This window comes from Sinocyclocheilus rhinocerous, unplaced genomic scaffold (genome assembly GCF_001515625.1).
Source record: "Sinocyclocheilus rhinocerous isolate Xijiao unplaced genomic scaffold, SAMN03320098_v1.1 scaffold1565, whole genome shotgun sequence".
Classification (NCBI taxonomy): Eukaryota; Metazoa; Chordata; class Actinopteri; order Cypriniformes; family Cyprinidae; genus Sinocyclocheilus; species Sinocyclocheilus rhinocerous.
The window spans coordinates 663,398-681,510 of record NW_015655464.1 but is presented as its reverse complement, the minus strand read 5'-3'; the positions used below and the strand labels follow the sequence as shown (position 1 = coordinate 681,510).

Here is an 18,113-nt window from a genome sequence, read left to right as displayed (position 1 = left end):
AAAAAACCCAGTGGGCTCCCCCAAAGTCCACGGTATAGTTTGAACACTGGGCTTATGGAAGGGAGGGGTTTGCTCCGAACTTGCTTGGAACGAATCGTTTAGAAATCATTGGCAAATGACTCTAATATTAAATGTATATTCTGAGAAAATTGCAATGTTTTCTGACCTTAGATGCATTTAAACCTGTTGTAGGGGGCTCCAACACAATATTAGGACACTTTAAAATACCATATGACCTGCTCTTTAAAATTTAATAAGGATTTGACTGATAGGATGATAAGGAAGTTTAATAGTCAAACAGCAGAACTGTATTATTATTTAATGCAAATTATATTTGGATTATATATGACTTTATTAAAACATTTTAGATAATATAACACTATATAATAGAACCACTGAATTATTTTTTGAAACTGGTTCTTTGACACACACTGAACGGTTTAATGGCCAGACTTCCCATCAGTGATGTTCAGCTGTTATCCTTCTTATCGTGTTACATCTATTGAAGGTAGGGTAGGCTAGCCATTGCAAGCTAGCTTTGAAAGCATAAGATCCCACCCTCCCTGCAAATCACTCTCCAAAGCCACGCCTCCTCCAAAACACATGAATGCGCACAGGCAGACCAGAGGCTAACCAGTGACACGATGAGAGACGGCGTTGGTGGACGGTTGAATGCAACGCTGTCATATTACCTCATGGCTCATTCACCTGTAAGAAAACATTACTGTACAAAGCTTATAATATTATACAATAATAAAGCATCCACTCCTGCTTGGTCTGCAATAGTGTAATGGAATGCGCCAATTATGTATCATGTCTGTGCAAATAGGGTGTACTGAGGTATGCAAATACATTGGTAGGACAGCCTATCGTAGCCCTCAGACCAAGGTATATGATTGGAGGAACATTTTATGGTCCTACACCTTCCACAGACGATATATAATACATATACCGGTAAATACATTTAGACCACTTAACTTAGTGATTGTTATCGGGATGTGAAGATGTGAAGACCAAATCACCTACCCTGCCATTAAAGTCATATAAATCTGCACAATCCTGTAAATTTTCAGAGGTCTCAAAATTAGCCCACGATCTTTGCCACACTATATCAGAACTTAAACCTGAGGCGCTCCCCTATCCAAACATTCAGATTCTCTCTTCTTTCTGTTTCACTTTTTTGCTGTTTTTGCTGTTTGCTGTGTTGTTGTGAAGGTTCAATGTGAGGACCGTGTTAAACCACTGGCAGTCTGATGCAGAAAAGGTCAGGTTTGAAGAGACGATTAGACGCAGAGACAGCTTGCTCTTTTCGCTTTGAAGATTTCTTGAATTGTTTTAAATAATTTTGTTCGTGACCCTCAACGTGGTGTTTTCTCTCAGGAATTTAATCAATGAAGATCGATGTGGGAATGTTTGGTGGCTTGTCATGATGTACAGGATTCAGTCCAGTCCTGCTAGCTGCTGCAGGCAAATCATTACGGTCTAGTCTGACTGCATTTAGAGAATCAATATTTGCTGAAGAGATGCTGTTTCTTCCTCCCAATTGTCTTCAGAGATGCAGCTACAACATATGAGCTGCACAACATTGCCGCTTGAGAAATCACAGCTTTAGACTTTGTTTGTAGATTTCATGTCATAGTTGCATTTTGATACATTTGATACATTGTGTGCGGAACTGCTTTATTAAGCATTAATTTCAACTTATTTCAAATAATTGTCACTTAGACCATTATTCAGTTCAGATTTGACTTCCATGTGAAGTCATGGGAGACTCTCTCAGCAGCAAGACCATTTATTGTCAAACAAGACTGTGTATATTTTTCATTTTGACAGTACCATTTATCTGGACAAACAAGAGAGTGACAAGAAGTGTAGATGGTTTGGGACAGAGACAAAGAGATGGACGGGATAAATTTCACTGTGTCTACCAGTCTGAGGTTGAAATGCCAATGTGTTCACCACACTGGAGCACTGCTGAATTCTCAGCTTCACTCACACTCACATAGCCCATATGGAAGTGTGTATTCATGAGTGCCTGCTCATATATTTGTGTGTGTGTGTGGTGGAATCAGTTAGCTGCTAACAATTTTAAGGCCTATTCACACCAAAAGCAAAACAAAAAGAGTCAATCTAACCATAGAAAAAAGTAACGTGATAAAGGATACACTTTTTGCTTTATTCTTGTATCAGCTGTTGATGCAAAAAATATTTTTGTATCACTATTTTTGTATAACCAATATAAATCGTTATTTTAGCATGACATTTCAACCAGAGGATAATTTCTACCAATTTAGCTGATTTATTTCAAAATACTTAAAGCAAGAGGTAAAAAAAAAACAAAGTAAAAATGTAGTTAAAAATATTCAGGGAATGTTTTTGCCAAATGAACACAAAGAGAGATATTTGGTCATTTTCATTTATATGCAACAGTGTGACAATTTACTAAACCTTTTAATGTATGAAAATGTCTGTGAACATTTTTGAATCAGAGTTTTGAATCAAATAATCTACAAGAATTGTTTCAACTGATTTGCATAAATAAACTAAAATAAAACTTATAAAAATGATATTTTATTAATAGGTGAGGTGTGAAATAGGGCTGTCGCGATTCGTCGACTTCATTCGACTATTTGCTTGGTCAATATTAAACAAGTATTAGATCGCACAGCAATGTGTAAACAATCATCAGGCCGTTGACGCCCTCTGCAGGCCTTTGTTGTAATGCGTGATGTACTGTTTATAATACATTATGTATTTTAACAATTTTGTTCAATAAAACCATATGATTTCTTGCTTTTGATACTTTATTTGAACTAATTATTATTGCCTCATTGCTATTATATATGTATTTTAAGTAATTTTAAAGGCTATTGTTCACTTACATCTATTTTTATTACCACAAAAAATTTATTATAATTATAGGGCACTATGAAATCCGTTTTATTTCCAAATTCAGTTATTTCCATTTTTGTTTTTCTATACTCTGTTTTAATGGTTAAAGTTTGAGTTTTACAGTTTTATCTTTACCAAATTCTGTTTTCCATTATTTTCTGGATTCTATTTTAATGGTTCCATAAAATTGTAATAATCAAAAGCATCTCCAATTAATTGATTTTATTTTATTTTGTAAAGTTTTTTTTTTTTTTCAGAAATACTGCACATTTATCTTTTTCTCCTAAATAAATTCTGGTAAATAATATTTCTGGTAAATACTCCTTTAAAAAGTGTTTTTTGATTAAAATTTTATTATTAGTAGACTAGAACACGTGGATATGTTGTCATTCTTACACTATAATACTGAACTTTGATTTCAGTGATTTGGACTATGAGATGGACACTTGCTTCTTGCATTTATGTTGCACTTTACTTTTTTACTTTTGGATTTCATTTGGTTTAATGAAATATAGTTTAATAAAATATTCATAAGTAAAGTTGTTGATGTTTTTGGGTGGGAAATTAATCGTTTAGATTAATCGATAAATTAGTCGATAGATTAATCGAAATAAAAATAGTCGTTAGTGGCTGCCCTAGTGTGAAATAAGAAATAAGAAAGATTTGTAGAAATAAGTGTAAAAAAACAATAGTCTGCTGGAATGCATTGTTCAATGTAAATTGTAAAATCTTTTTTTGCTGAATAGTCCTATAGGTAAACTGATTTTAAATATACCTGCTCTTTATGTAGGCTATATGTGTATATGTCAGGGAGGCACATTCCCAGAAAAGGCAGAGATTTATTGTGTTGGAGACAGTGTTTGTGTGAGGGATATTTTTAATGGAGTTATTAAAGGGGTCATATGATGCGATTTCAAGTTTTCCTTTCTCTTTGGAGTGTTACAAGCTGATTGTGCATAGATAAGATCCCTGAAGTTGCAAAGACTAAAGTCGAGAGAGAGATCACAGTGGAGTCAGCTGTCTTAACCGTGGCTTGTGTACTGCAAACACATACCAGCTTCGTCACTGTGTCTGTCACGCGACTCTGTTCCTCTTTCGGGCTTGAACTGATGGTAAAACTAACGACATTATTAATATCTTGATATTTACTTTGAGAGCTGACGCTCGCGATTATGGTAAGGGGCGTTGCATTTCCGACGCGTGCTTGTGGTGTTTGGCCAATCACAATGCACTGGGTCAGTTGGCCAATCAGAGCAGACTGCGCTTGTCGGAAGGAGGGACTTTGTAAAAAACTAAGCGTTTGAGAGAGGCGTGGCATAGAGGACCTACAATAATGTACAGTATTTGAAAAATAATGTGTTTTTTGAACATTAAAGCATGTCAACATATTCTGTTACACCAAATACACAAAATAATGATCTTTAAATATTATTGTGTCAAAGCTGTGTTTTCATACTCAAGTTAGAAAACGGCATTCTGCTGTAGTAGTGGGAGAGAGGGCAGTGTGTGGGCCTCGTGTGTGTAGGTTATTAATGTGCACTGCTGTTTGTGTGTGTCAGTGGCTCTGTGTGCTTTATCTGGAGGTGGTTGCTTTGAGCATAGGGGGGTCCACACTCAAAACACCAAAATCCCACACAAGCAGTTTATTTTATGAGTTTAAACAGAGTATGCTCCTCAGGGGTCTTTTGCATTATAGCTCACTGACGTCTTTTTGCAAAGCGAAAATACACTTTAAACATAGTTTGCCACTAAACTGCTGGGCTGGTATTTCAGCACGGGAGGGTGACATGCTGGTTGTAAATGACTACTACAGGCACAGGTATTAATCATACTTGCTTGGAATTTACAACAGCTTTCTGCTGAGCGTTAATTTCTAAAGAATGTTTAGTTTCCTGAGAATGTGACTTCAGTGTAGACTGTGTGCATTATTTGAAAAAAAAAAAAAAAAACTAAGCCAGTGGTTCTCAACCTTTTTGACTTCCACATGGCTAATATATTCCCTCTGGTACTTCTGTTGACAAAGCTGCTTGCTTTCATACTTTTTAACAGAAACATTTAGTGTGTCAATGGATTAAAATAATTTACTCTATGCTCTTCAGTGCAAACAGCAGTTGTTTAGGGTACAAATTATGACTTGCTCAACGCTTGAGTTGCCTTCTTTCGTGATTGATACCACAAACACTGTTTATGAGAAGTTTGCTATCATTTTTCTAGTAATTGGACAGTTTTTGTTTGCCTGACTGTAAAACTGGCCAAAATTAGCCTCATAAATGTACCTTGAAGGAGAATCTGAGCCATATCTACAGATCAGAATATCACAGAGAATTGAGGTTGGCCTGTTTTGACTTGGGCATATATGCAACCACTTAGCAACACTCTAGCAACGCATAGCAAGACTCTAACAAACGCTAAGAACACATTAGCAACTGCTTTATTTGCAAAAATCTGTTATATTTGGTAAAGCTGTGCTAAAAGAGGTTTTTATGTACATATTCTTTTCATTTCTTTGGCTGCGGCAGTTGATCAAACGATAATCAGATGATGGAGAAAAGCATTATAATTGTTCAGAGAAGTGTTTTTTGGCATATAAAAGAGCTGATTCAGGTGCCAGGATGCAGTCCCAGCAATATATTCAAGATCATGATTGTCCAAATCCTAGCACTCAGAACCAGCCTGCATAATGGAGATTTTAGGGCGTTTTTGTGCCACTATTTGATTTGCATAATTCCTTTAGTTAATCAGGTGCTAAAGTCAGAAAGTGCAAGCAAATAAACGCTATCAGTGGGTGCTCTTCACTGTGAGTTTCCCCCAGTCTTCTGTTTCTCTCCCTCTTTGGTCTTGCTTCAGTGAGCTATTCTAGATACTGGAAAATACACAGACACAAATACTGAGACCAGTATTTCTGCTATATTTGTCATGCTGCTTTCTGTGTATGCCTGGATGTGTTTGACCTACCAAAACTATATGTGTTACTAGAGCACATTTTAACAGAAAGAACTGGTGCAGATGCCCTCTTATGTCTTAAAATATCTCTCTTTCTACATCCCTCATTTCCCCCCTCACATCACACTTACCCTGTTTTTTCAAACTTTTCTCCTTTTTTTCTGTTTTTTTCCCCCCAGTCTTTCCCAGTCCTGCTGTGAGCTGCTCTTGAAATGCGTGAGAAAGATCTCAGAGAAATGCATGTCTGTCTGTCTATGTATTTGCATGTTTAAGAAATCTGCTGGGTCCATCCATCTATTTCTGTCGTTTCCAGATTGTGTGTAAACAGAACTTGAAATAAATCTTTATTTGTTATTGCCAAGATTAAGTTAAATGTGCACTCTTTATTTATTTATTTTTTTGTTCCCTTGTTAGAAAAAGTTTACACGTAAATGCATAGAATTAAAAAAAAAAATGTTTAAAATGTACTAGGATAGACTTCAGAATCCCATCGACCCTACAAGAGACAAACAGTTTGAAAAAAGAGTGAATGTTTATTACTCTCACACCTAAGTTGAAAGTCATATCAGTAGCCTAATAAAAACTGTTTAATTTTACATGGAGCAGGTCAACTCATGAGGGCGGCCATGTTGAGATCACATGATGAGCTAAATAATACTCGGTCTTTCGGTCTCCGTAACTGAAAAGTATTATTGAACACTTTCATTAACGGAAAAATTTAATCAGGGCTGACAGTGTTATTGATAATGAAAAAGCTTTTGTTTTGTGTGATTTTACATCCGCACCATTAGGTGTCAGTACGAATCTAAAACGACTGCCATATTGGTTTACATAAAAAAAAGAATCTTAAAGGTATGTGGAATTGTGGATTGTACAATGAATGAGATTGTCTTTACTCGTGCAGCTTGCATTAGAAATAGACACTAGAACTAGAAGGACATACTGTAAACTGCACACAAGCTGCACACAGTCTTTATTGATTGCACGCATTGGTGTGGTTTACTAGCAGTGACTGCTCATCCACACTTACAGGAAGAACATAGACAGACGGAGAAGACAAAGCCAGCGATACTGAAACAGACAAAAAACTTTATATTCCTGCACACTAGTCCTCAGAATGATAAAATGATGCTGTGCTTGAATTTTAATTCAGCTTTGAGCTTGGTGACTAATGGCCTCTCTCTTTCTCTTACTCCCTGATAATTTCTTATGCATACACTCTTCTTTGCAATCATCTTTCAAGTAAAGCTGCAGATTAGAAGAGTAAACAAAAAACAAAATCTGCAGATTTTATCTCCTGGTCTACCCTTCCTGACCAAAGCCCATTTCAGTTTGAGCAGGACCTGCTGTAATTATAAGTGAATGACAGGACAATGCTTTATGTACTAAAGAGGATTTAGTGGATGTCATTGAGGATTTAAATGAATGAGTGTTAGTGGAATGATGCGAAATGGATTTTGAATGACTCATGCTCAGTCTGATATTCAGAGCAGTTCATAACAGTTGGAGCTGATCATTGTTTGCTTGTTAAATGTTTCATTGTATATACCTTTTAAAGCAGGGGTCTCCAAACTCGGTCCTGGAGGGCCGGTGTCTTACTAGCCATACTAGAAACTTCCTGGCAGGTGTGTTGAGGCAAGTTGGAGCTAAACTCTGCAGGACACTGTAATAGTTCACTGGTTTACTATTTTTTTTAGCAAATAATTGCATAAGAGACTGCTTTCAAAAACATTTTAAAAAATCTTGCTGACCGACCCAAACTTTATATATAATATGTGTGTGTGTGAGTGTGTGTGGATATTTATGGCAAGTAAATGTTGAAGCCTGTATCCTCCTCTTGGGAAGTCTTTTTCTCCATTTACATTTTTCTCCGGTCAGGTCGGCTCATGGCAGCTGAGTTTGTGTGCTCAGCAGGGCAGTTAATCCCACCTGCAGACCTGCACTTTAATAGACATGCTAATGAAGATCTCCCAGCACTAGTACACCAGTCACACAGCTGCGTTTGTGCATTAATTAATGAACCAATAGTGTATTGGGAAAACCATAACAAAGGGGCTCACTGGTTTGTTACAGCACTTGCTTTTGGCATCAAATACAAAGATGCAAAGCACAAAGCCTGTTTCTTTGTTACTTTAAATGATCCAGTGAATGTCTGGAAGCTTGAACTTCTCATTTAGTCTTAGTTAGCGGCAACTGTGAGTGTACAAAACAGGCTGATGTTGATTCTACATGGGGTCTTTCTGCTCTTTAAGCTCTATGCGCACACGCTCTCAGCCTTGATCTTAATGAGGCACAACAGCTTGGTTACGCACAGTCTGAGGGAGCTTTCAACACCGCACAGAGCATGATGGAGTGACAAAGAGAGAGGAGTTTACTATGATTACAGTAATAAACTTTATCTGCTGGTGCTTCTGATTTGTGAAGCAATAATTTTAGATGTTTGTTGCTCATTTTGGAGGTCCAAGGGGGTCTATAATTCGTGGAGAAATGTATTAAAGGGGTCATATGATGCTGCTAAAAAGAACATTATTTTGTGTATTTGGTGTAATGAAATGTGTTTATGCGGTTTAAGGTAAAAAAAACACATTATTTTCCACATACTGTACATTATTGTTTCTCCTCTATGCCCCGCCTTTCTGAAACGCGTCGATTTTTACAAAGCTCATCGGTCTGAAAAGCGAGGTGTGCTCTGATTGGCCAGCTATCCAGTGCGTTGTGATTCGCCGAATACCTCAAGCGTGTGACGGAAATGTTACGCCCCTTACCATATTGTGATGCCCTGTCAGGCCGGAGCGACGAGACATAAACATTAAAACCCATTATAAACGAGGTATTTGTTGCATCCAGTGTGGACATAATTACGGATTATAATGACTTATATTGTCTTTTTATGTGTTGCGTTACATCGCGCCGCGCCGCGTAAACATAAAACCATGTCTGCATTTGTGATCGGAGAAATGACAAACAACAAGTGCTACTCTACAGTAGCTCTACATGGTTGACTCTTAACTTTTATAAAGAATATCTCTTTGGATTTGAGACTTTAGTCTTTGCAACTTTACAGATCTTCTTTATGCACCAAGAGCTTGTAACACTCCAAAGAGAAAGGACAAATTGAAATCGCATGACCCCTTTAATTAAAATTTTCATACATTTCAATAGCAGCTGCTCAGCTGGCGCTCTCTGGAAATATGTGATTTGAAATCTGTCATCTTTGCTCATGGAAGTTCAGTACTGGACTTTTTTGTTTTTGTGGTAATCAGCTGTACCGTAAATGGAAAAAAATACCCACAGAGTGTGCAGTCTTCCAGCAGGAGTGAACAGGGTCTTGCGTGAACAGGGTCTTGCTAACCAGCCAAAATGTGACCTCTTCAGTCAATGAATTGGATCATCAGTGAATTGAGTCTAGTTAATCAGTTTTTTAGTTAATGTTGATGTGAGTTGCCATCTACCTCTGTGATGTAAACACTATGATCTCATAGCTGCATACACACACCTTTATGTACCAAAAGCTACTACATGCATTGTTAATGTAAAAGAAAGTGAACTCCGGTCATACAGAATCATACATCTGCAATCATGCATCTCAGGCCTTCATCAAAGTCAAACCAGTGTGAAGGAGAAATAAAAAGCTGAGCTCTGATCCATTTTAATGCATGTCCATTCTCAGGAGGAGCTGATGTTTAAAAGGAACATGTCATGGAAAACAAGATTTTCCTTGCTTTTTTAAAATAAAACAGTTCTATGAATGTTGTTGACTCAGTCATTCACAACACAAAGAACTCTTTATATACCACTCAGTCCACATTTATGGAAAATGTATAGTTTAGAAATCATCATGGTATTGATTTCATTACCATGAGCACATTTGACACAGAACCAATTACATTTATTAACACCTATTTAGTATTCAGTTAGTGTAAACTTTACAGCCATAATAAAGGTGGTTTGCATAGAGAAGTCTTAAAGGTACAGTAGCCAAAATAGTCTTTAATTCTAAGGGTCAGACTGAGGTTGAAAAATAGCCATGTAAAACAAAGTTATGATTACTTCATTATAATATACATTACAATATTTAAAAAGTGCATACAGTAAAATAATGTACTCATTTAAATCCAGTCTACTGGTGAAATAAATCCGACATTATGGGGGCTAGCAAATATTTGCTCCAATATACATCATATTCAGTTGAGCAGTTTATATCGAATATTGTACATATTGTAACGAATTTATTTAAATCCAGAGAGCATGTATACTGTAGCTCAGTAGATCTACACTGGTGTAAACCTGATGGTATCCTGGCCCTTCAAGGTCACTGTTTCCACCTTTTCATCACGGCTCTATACTTAGAGCTGCCAGAGGTGCTTAACCACCAATTAGCCCGCTTGAGCTGATTAGAGACCAGTCCCACACTCTGTCTCCGACAGCATCAAAGTCTGAGATTAACAGCCATAATATCAGCCCGAGTGTGTCACTGGGGCAAGCAGAACCCCTCTTACCTCCACTAGCCCAAAAACTGAGCCTGTAAAGGGGTTTAGCAGGGATCTCCAGAGCCGAGGACGTTACCTAGCTGAAGAAGGGCATCGCGTGTCAGGCTTGAGGTGAACATGCTGTGTTTGGGTGTGAAGAGAGGATCAGTACCGCTCAGAAATGGAGGAAGCCTGGAGAGTGCCTGTGTGGATGGTTTGCCATCTGTGGGCCTTATATAATCTTTTGTGAATATATATTTCTCTAGTCATGCTCAGCTCTAACATATTTTCTTGTAATATTACTCTTGTGTAGAGCTTTGTAAAGTAAAACTTAATGTATGGTGATGTTCAGTTTGTGAGTAAATTGTTACTTTGAATCGGTTCATTTTCATGAATCGTTCAAACCGGCTCACAAGATGCTTTAGCAAATCAGTCTGAAACAAAATGATTTTTAGACATTGCCTATCAGGAAAAGCAGGAAAATAATATCATCTAGTTCATGTAGCTGTTTGAGATATTAAAGAGAGTTTCTAAGCGCCCCATTTCAACCATATGAAGTAGTGTTGATTCCGTGGATTAAGATCTCAGTCGTCTTTATTCTCCTTGTGGAGTGAGATATGGCAGCAGCTCAAACACACACAGATATTGTTGCTTGCACTGATTCCCAGATTGCACACAAACACCTACACAATATCAAAAATATATTTTCCATCACAGATGTGGGCTGTGTGTAGTCAAAGTTCACAGCTCAAGCATGCACATGTATGCGCACACCCCTTTTTTTTCTGTCTCAGCTTGCGCAACTCTCCAACACACACAGACACCTCATTTTTCCAAAGGCATATTTACACACCCTTTTTTAGTTGTCCAAAACCAGCTGTGCTGGAAGGCTGCTTGCCTTTGTGTGGGAACAGCTGGCTGGAGAGCCATAGTCACACACTGTGCGTTTTAGACTGCCCTCACACACATACACAATAACATCTCAAATGGTTCATTGTGTGCTAATAATGAGACTTGTGTATTGCTGTGCAGCTTAAATAGGATTCCATTTTGGCCTGCGCAGTACTAACAGGGTAAAATCTGTGTGTCTGGAGTACAACTTGCCTGTTGAGGCCATTATTTTCCATAGAATCATTGCACATGATGCAGCTTCCACTAGCAGTTTTTCTTCAGTATTTTGGTAGCATTCTGAACGGGTTGAAACTTGGCAGGGTTAACGCAGGTCAACAGAACCTTTCCCACAGCATCTTTGCTGCCAAAAGAGCTGTACCGTTTCCTCTCAAACAATGCTTGTGCCTGTCCTGGTTGTCATAGAAATTTAGCTCTTCAGCCTCTAGGGTGGATTATTTGAGTCAGTAGTCACTAGGTGTTTGTCTGATGTTTTTAGAGGATGTTTTGCTGTTGTGAATAAAGTATTTAAGGGTTATTTTGTAGGAATATACTATAGTTACTACATGAATTTTGATGCTATCATTGCAATTTTATATATAAAGTACACTACCATTCAAAAAGAAGTCTCATATGCTCACCAAGGCTGCATTTTTTATCAGAACTACAGTAAGAACAGTAAAATTGTGAAATATTGCTGTTTTCTATTTGAATATATTTTAAAATGTAATTTATTTCTGTAATATTCTGTAATTTATTTCCAGTCTTCAGTGTCACATGATCCTTCAGAAATCATTCTGATATGCTGATTTGATGCTCAAGAAACTTTTCTTATTATTATCAGTATTGAAAGTGCTGCCTAATATTTTGGTGTAAACTATGATAGTTTTTACTGTTACTTTTTACTTTTGATCAATTTATTGTAACCTTGCTAAAGAAAGGGTTTGTTTAAAAACAATAATCTAACTGACCCCAAACTATTGAACAGTGGTGCTGGTGTATATTAAGAATTACACTATAACAAAATTATTAAAATATATTTATGTATATAGTGTCTATTTTTCCACTACAGAGGACAAAAATGAATTGGCATATAAAAAACATTTATTATTACTATTTTCATTTTTAGTGATTATAATTCTTTTTAATGAACTACACTATAATGACATTACACAAAATGTATTTATAATAACAGAACTATTACATATATATATATATATATATATATATATATATACTGTATGAATAATACTGGGTCCAGCGGCATAAACACAGCCACTATGTTAAGACTATGTCTTAAGAACCAGTTTACCAAGTCTTAAGCAATCTTACTTTTCGGATTCCAATTAGACCAGTCTACCTTTTTATATAACTGACTTAAAAAAAAATCATGACCAGTCTTGAAGAAAAAAATTAAATGACTAACTTTTAAGACTAGTCTAAGCAGATTATGCAACCGGCCCCTGGTCTTGGAGTGTAAGCTAGACAGTATGCCATCCATTCTTGTAAGCTTAAACCTTGACTTGTTAGTATGGCTTATCTTTTATGTGATTGGATATCTTAGATTATGCAGAAGGATCTGGCTTTTGCCCTGCAGAAAACTGAATCATTAAAACGTTACTTTTTGCCCTTTCCAACCCCATGTGGCTCATTCCCAAGCTTGTTTCTCTACTTTTACACCCGTATCGATGGGAAAGTACAATACTGTCCTCAGTGCTGGCTTGCACAAGAATGAAAAGAGGAGCGCTGGGATTGGGTGGAACAGATGGGGAAGGCGGGTGCATATTTGTGGTTGACTAATTGGAGGCTGACAGGCCTCGGTCAGTGAAATCTTGTGTGTCTGTGGGTGTGGTCAGTGATTTGGCCTTTTCAATTGGTGTTTTGCCTTTGGGTGTCACCGTATTTTCTTTTTACTGTGAGAGAAAGTCAAAGTTCAGTAATACAGAAGAGCACATTAATTACTGTTGTGTGAACTTTTAGTGAAAAGAAAATTGGTAAAGTAGCTGAAGAATATAATACCATCCTTTTCACTTACTGTTAAAGGTAATGATGATCATTTCCTATGTGTTTGCAGGCCTGTGATTAACATAGTGAGCCATTTTCCAGTGCTTCTTAGGTTCGCACCCATTTAAGCAGCTGTGAGCAATAGCCATCCAGGTCATAGTATGTTTTAAGTTGGTCAGTGTCGCCCAGAAGATTTAATTCTCCCGTCTCTTTAGCATTGCAGTTCAGGAATCACAGCTGCTGCTGTCAATCAGGAGAGCTTCACACAGATCACTGCAGCCACGTTTTTCATGACAGGAAATGACCTCAGAGCATTTGAATCCTCTGAGAAGAGCAAAATATCTTCAGAGAAGTAAACTAACTCATGAAAGATGTCTAAAGGCAAACAAAAAAGCAACAGATCTCTGCATTGCTGGTCACCAGCATATGTTGTGTTTTGGATGTTATAATGCTGTTCTACACACAGGCTTAAAAGTCTTATCTAACAAGACTTCTTTGGTCAACTGGCTTCATCAGGAAGTTCATGTTGGCCTAAACTGATCTAAAAAGTTAGTTTACCACAGGAAACTTGCAATGAGATGGGAATTTACTGTTGGTGAAGAGTTCCTAATGACAAATGACACATCAGTGCAGCTAATGGCTAATATACATCAACAAGGTGACTTTTCTGTCATGTTGCAACAGTATGAGCTCTGATTATCTGAGAGTTGAGGCCCTGTTTTCTGACGTCATTATGTACGATATGGGAGAGAGGTCAAAGTTTAAGACTTAGCTTCAGCGTGAGAAACAGAACAGGCAAAACAAGACAAAACAAACAAGCATAAGAGCATATCCCAGAGAGAAATGTCCCGCAGGACATCACTTCATGCAGTGAAACCCCCAGAGGGCCTATTAACTTCACATTGTTATTTAGTAGACTGGATTAGCTCACAACGGCTAATGACAAAATATTAGCAAAATAGCTTTTAAAAGTGGCAATTTGGTAGTTGCCACATGTGTCAGCTCTTCATAACACTAATAGGCTTTTCACACTACACTTAATGCTGTTCTAACATGCAGATTATGGCCGCTTTTAACCTGGAGTTAAGCAACGTTTCACACTTGTAATGTTGAAAGAGGGTCAGCGCTGTTTTTAAGCCTGAGGTATAAAGCACTGCTAAGCAAATCGGAGAGTTTCTTGAACACTAGGTATGTGCACATGCACTAATTGTCATCAATCAGAATTAATCCAATCCGATTTCAGATTCTGAAAGTTCTGTTTATATGAACCCTAAATGTAGCAATCGGTTGAAATTTCATTCGGATCAAGCTCAGTCGATTGGATTCAGGTTTTTATATGACGCCGTTTTAGAGCCATCAATCTAATTAATAGATTATTTGGGTGTATGTGAATGTAGCTACTGTGTAAATGCTAACCTAAGGGACCCAAAAATGAAAATGAAGAAAAGTTCCAAACCTGTACTTACTTTCTTCTGTGGATTACAAAAGAATATATGTTGATGCAAAATGCCTCGGAAATTTGGTTTTTGTCATACAGTGCAAGTCAGTGCTATCCAGTGGTGTTTTGGACCCAACAAACTTTTAATTTTATGGACAAAAATGGTTGACATGGGCTATTCTTGAAAATGTCTTTTTTGTAATCCATTGAAGAAAGTAAGTAATACAGATTTGGAACGACACGAAGCTGAGTAAATGACAACAAAACATTTATTTAAAGTCCCTTTAAGTGTATAAATCGCTAACATGGATCAAATAATCTAGCATGATGTTAACACAGGGTTAAAATTAACTTTAAATTAGTTCAATTTCAAGTGTGAATGGCCTTTGTAAATATTTGGGCTGAAATGACTCAAGCTGCAAACATCAGCTGGTGTATTAATGTGATTTAGATCAAATCAGCATCTCATTATCTGGCTCCATGTGGCTGGTTCCTCTGTTTACATTCTTTCATTTGACATTACAAAGCCATTAGTTCACATTCATTATTTAAGGTATTTTCAGGGGGAAAGACTTCAAATGTGTGGCCTATTCTCTAAAGACCATAGTCATTTCCCATGACTCATGTCCCCTTGCCAATGAAAAAATGTGCTTCCGATATTCCTCCTATGGTTGTATTGCCAGGTTGTACATGTCTCGCGTCTGCTGGACGTTTCGAGTACTGTAAATATTTGGGCTGAAATGACTCAAGCTGCAAACATCAGCTGGTGTATTAATGTGATTTAGATCAAAGACTGGCTTCATTGTGCAATTATTAGCAATTTTTATGTCCAAGTAGTTTGCATGTCTCACAGCAATAAACCGATCCTGTAGCTGTAGGGTTCCGGGGTCTCTGAAGTGTGGCAGAAATTAACATGCAAGGCATTTGTCACTGTAATTACAGACTCATTATTTTTCATACTCTTTCTTGCGTTCTCTATCTTTCTGACGACTTGGGGAAGATTCCATCTCCCTCAATTATTCCCATCTGGGTTCATTTTCAACACTCACGCTTCATTACTGGGGAACAGAGCGCTCGCTGTACTCTCCTCCCTCCTCCTCCCTCGCTCCCTTGCTCTTTCACACCTCTCTGCTGCCAGCCCGCCACCCTCCCTCACACTGACACTGACGACTGGCACATAAACACACACCGGCTGGCGTGCTGCTCTGCCCTGGCACCTGTCACAAGGGAGGGTGGCATTTGGCAATGTTGCAAGTGTTTTTGAAGGGTCTTTGTTTCATGTGGTTGTATATTTACTACACGCTAATTCCTGCAGCGTTAACTTAAGTGTTTATTTAAAGTACTTACTCTACTGTTCAGAATACGGTTTTACTGTTTACTTACACTACTATGTTTTTTGAGAGAAGTCTCTTATGCTCACCAAGACATTTATTTGATCAAAAATACAGTAATATTGTGAAAAATTGTCATTTAAAATAACGGTTTGAATATATTTGAAATTGTAACTTGTTCCTGTGATGGCAAAGCTGAATTTTCAGCAGCCATTACTTCAGTCATCAGTTTCACATATGCCCTCCCTTCCCTTTGTAAGCATCCCATTTCTGACATGAAACCGACATCAAACATTTTTATAACTGTAGTCTCATGCCTTAAAACCGGTGTTGGAAACATATGGCTTGCGAGCCGTATATATCTCTTTCAGTAATTGGCTCAGCAAGGAAAAAATGAAACAAACAACATCACAATTTTTGAAACCTTTTTTCATACATTCATCAACTATTATCATTATGTCACTATAACTATTATGTCAGTACAATTAAAAACTGATTTTTAAAAAAAATTTTTTTTACAAATATTACATAGATGCCCATATGTCATGTATGCACCAATAAATTGTGCTAAGCTCAAAATTTATTTCATTTTGACAATTTGAAGTGGAGAAATAATTTTCCAGTCTGGTTCATAAATCAGTTGAAAATCTACATAGCCACGGTCTGTTTTCAGTTTTGTTAAACAAAAGTGAAATGGTTAAACAAAAACATGAGTATTGTTCTTTCTAGTCTGGACCATAAATTTGCATTTGTGAAGTGAGCTGGATCTTCAGTTTGTCTCATTTGCAAGAGCGAATTGTGTTGCTTAAAAATGTAATGTAAAGAGCCACAATATGCAGCGTGTCACTATTTGCTGTGCTGACGATGTTTGGTTTGATGTAAAAAAATTACATTGTCTTAAATTAACCATTTTTGTGACAAAATATCATAATTACAACAGTTTTTGCTGCTACTACTACTACTAGCAATAAGAACAAACCAGCAATAAGCAATTTCCACACTGAATGCAAAAGTGGCGTGACATCACAATATTACTTGCAGGTTTTAAATTGATTTTTTTCTTTCTTAAAATTTCTCAAATTTGCTCATCATATCAATAGATCATCTCTCTCTTTCTCAAACACACTCTTATACTGATCTGAACTGCTCTATATGTGCCTGTCTATGTGTACAAGTAGGACGGTGGCCGTAATTCCCTGAGCTCTGTCTAAAGAATCTCTATCTTAAGAATCTAAATGGTCATGATTGGTTTGTTTTGTTCAGGCTTCCACAGGATTTCTTGCTTTTGAAGCTCATCAAGTCTATCTTTTGACAGTAGACATACAATCTGTTGCAGTGAGGTGTACAGCAAACCCTGTTTTCCTTTGAAAGGAGAACCGAAAAGAGGTGCTGTCTTAATTGATGCCTGGTTAGACCTTAATGTGCTTCTGAAATTTGCACACAAAAGGGGTATTTTGGGATGTTGCCATGGCAACATGAGCCCCAGTGGACGACAGAAGGGCAGATTATAAGAAGGGTCTGAATAAAGTCACTTGAGAAAAAACTGCAAAGATGAAAAAATGACCAACAGACCATTTTTCAGTGGTTCAAGGCTATTACCTTGTTTCGCCAGATTAGAAGGACTTTTTAATTTTAAGAAATAAAATAAACATTGATGGATGGAAGTACAGTCAATGCAATATGTTGTAACTGATGACTCATTTATTCCACCAAACACTGAAAAAACATGTCCCTCAGCCTCATTTGTGCTTGCCAAATTAAACTTGTCATCAAGAGCTATGGCTTAAAACTGACTTCTGTTTTTTTTTCCTCTCTTTTAAGCTTTGTTCTCACTTGCTCTTTTCCACCCTTTTCTCCTTCTGATTCATTTCCATGTAGACTTAAAGCTAAATCCCTTTCTAGAGTCAGTTTAAATGACAGTAGGTTATTCGCCCATTGGAAATCCTCAGTCACACATACCTCTCTTTTTTTTCTTTTCTCCCCAAGCTCCTCCTTTTGTTTCCTCCTTCATCTCTATTCTTTATTTTATTCATGCCCTTCATAATCCAGCCACAGTCTCACATCTCGCCCAGAGAAAATGGGACCCTTAAAAGATGCTCTACCTACCCTCAAATGCTAGATATAGCTCCACAACCTGACAGATTACTC

At 37.3% G+C, this 18,113-nt stretch overlaps 1 protein-coding gene across 3 annotated transcripts in view; it reads left to right on the top strand.

Annotated features, from left to right (window-relative positions):
• The window catches only part of LOC107718341 (rhotekin-like), a 59,138-nt gene that overhangs the window by 23,903 nt on the left and 17,122 nt on the right, over nt 1–18,113 (top strand). The gene's annotated exons all lie outside the window — the stretch shown is intronic.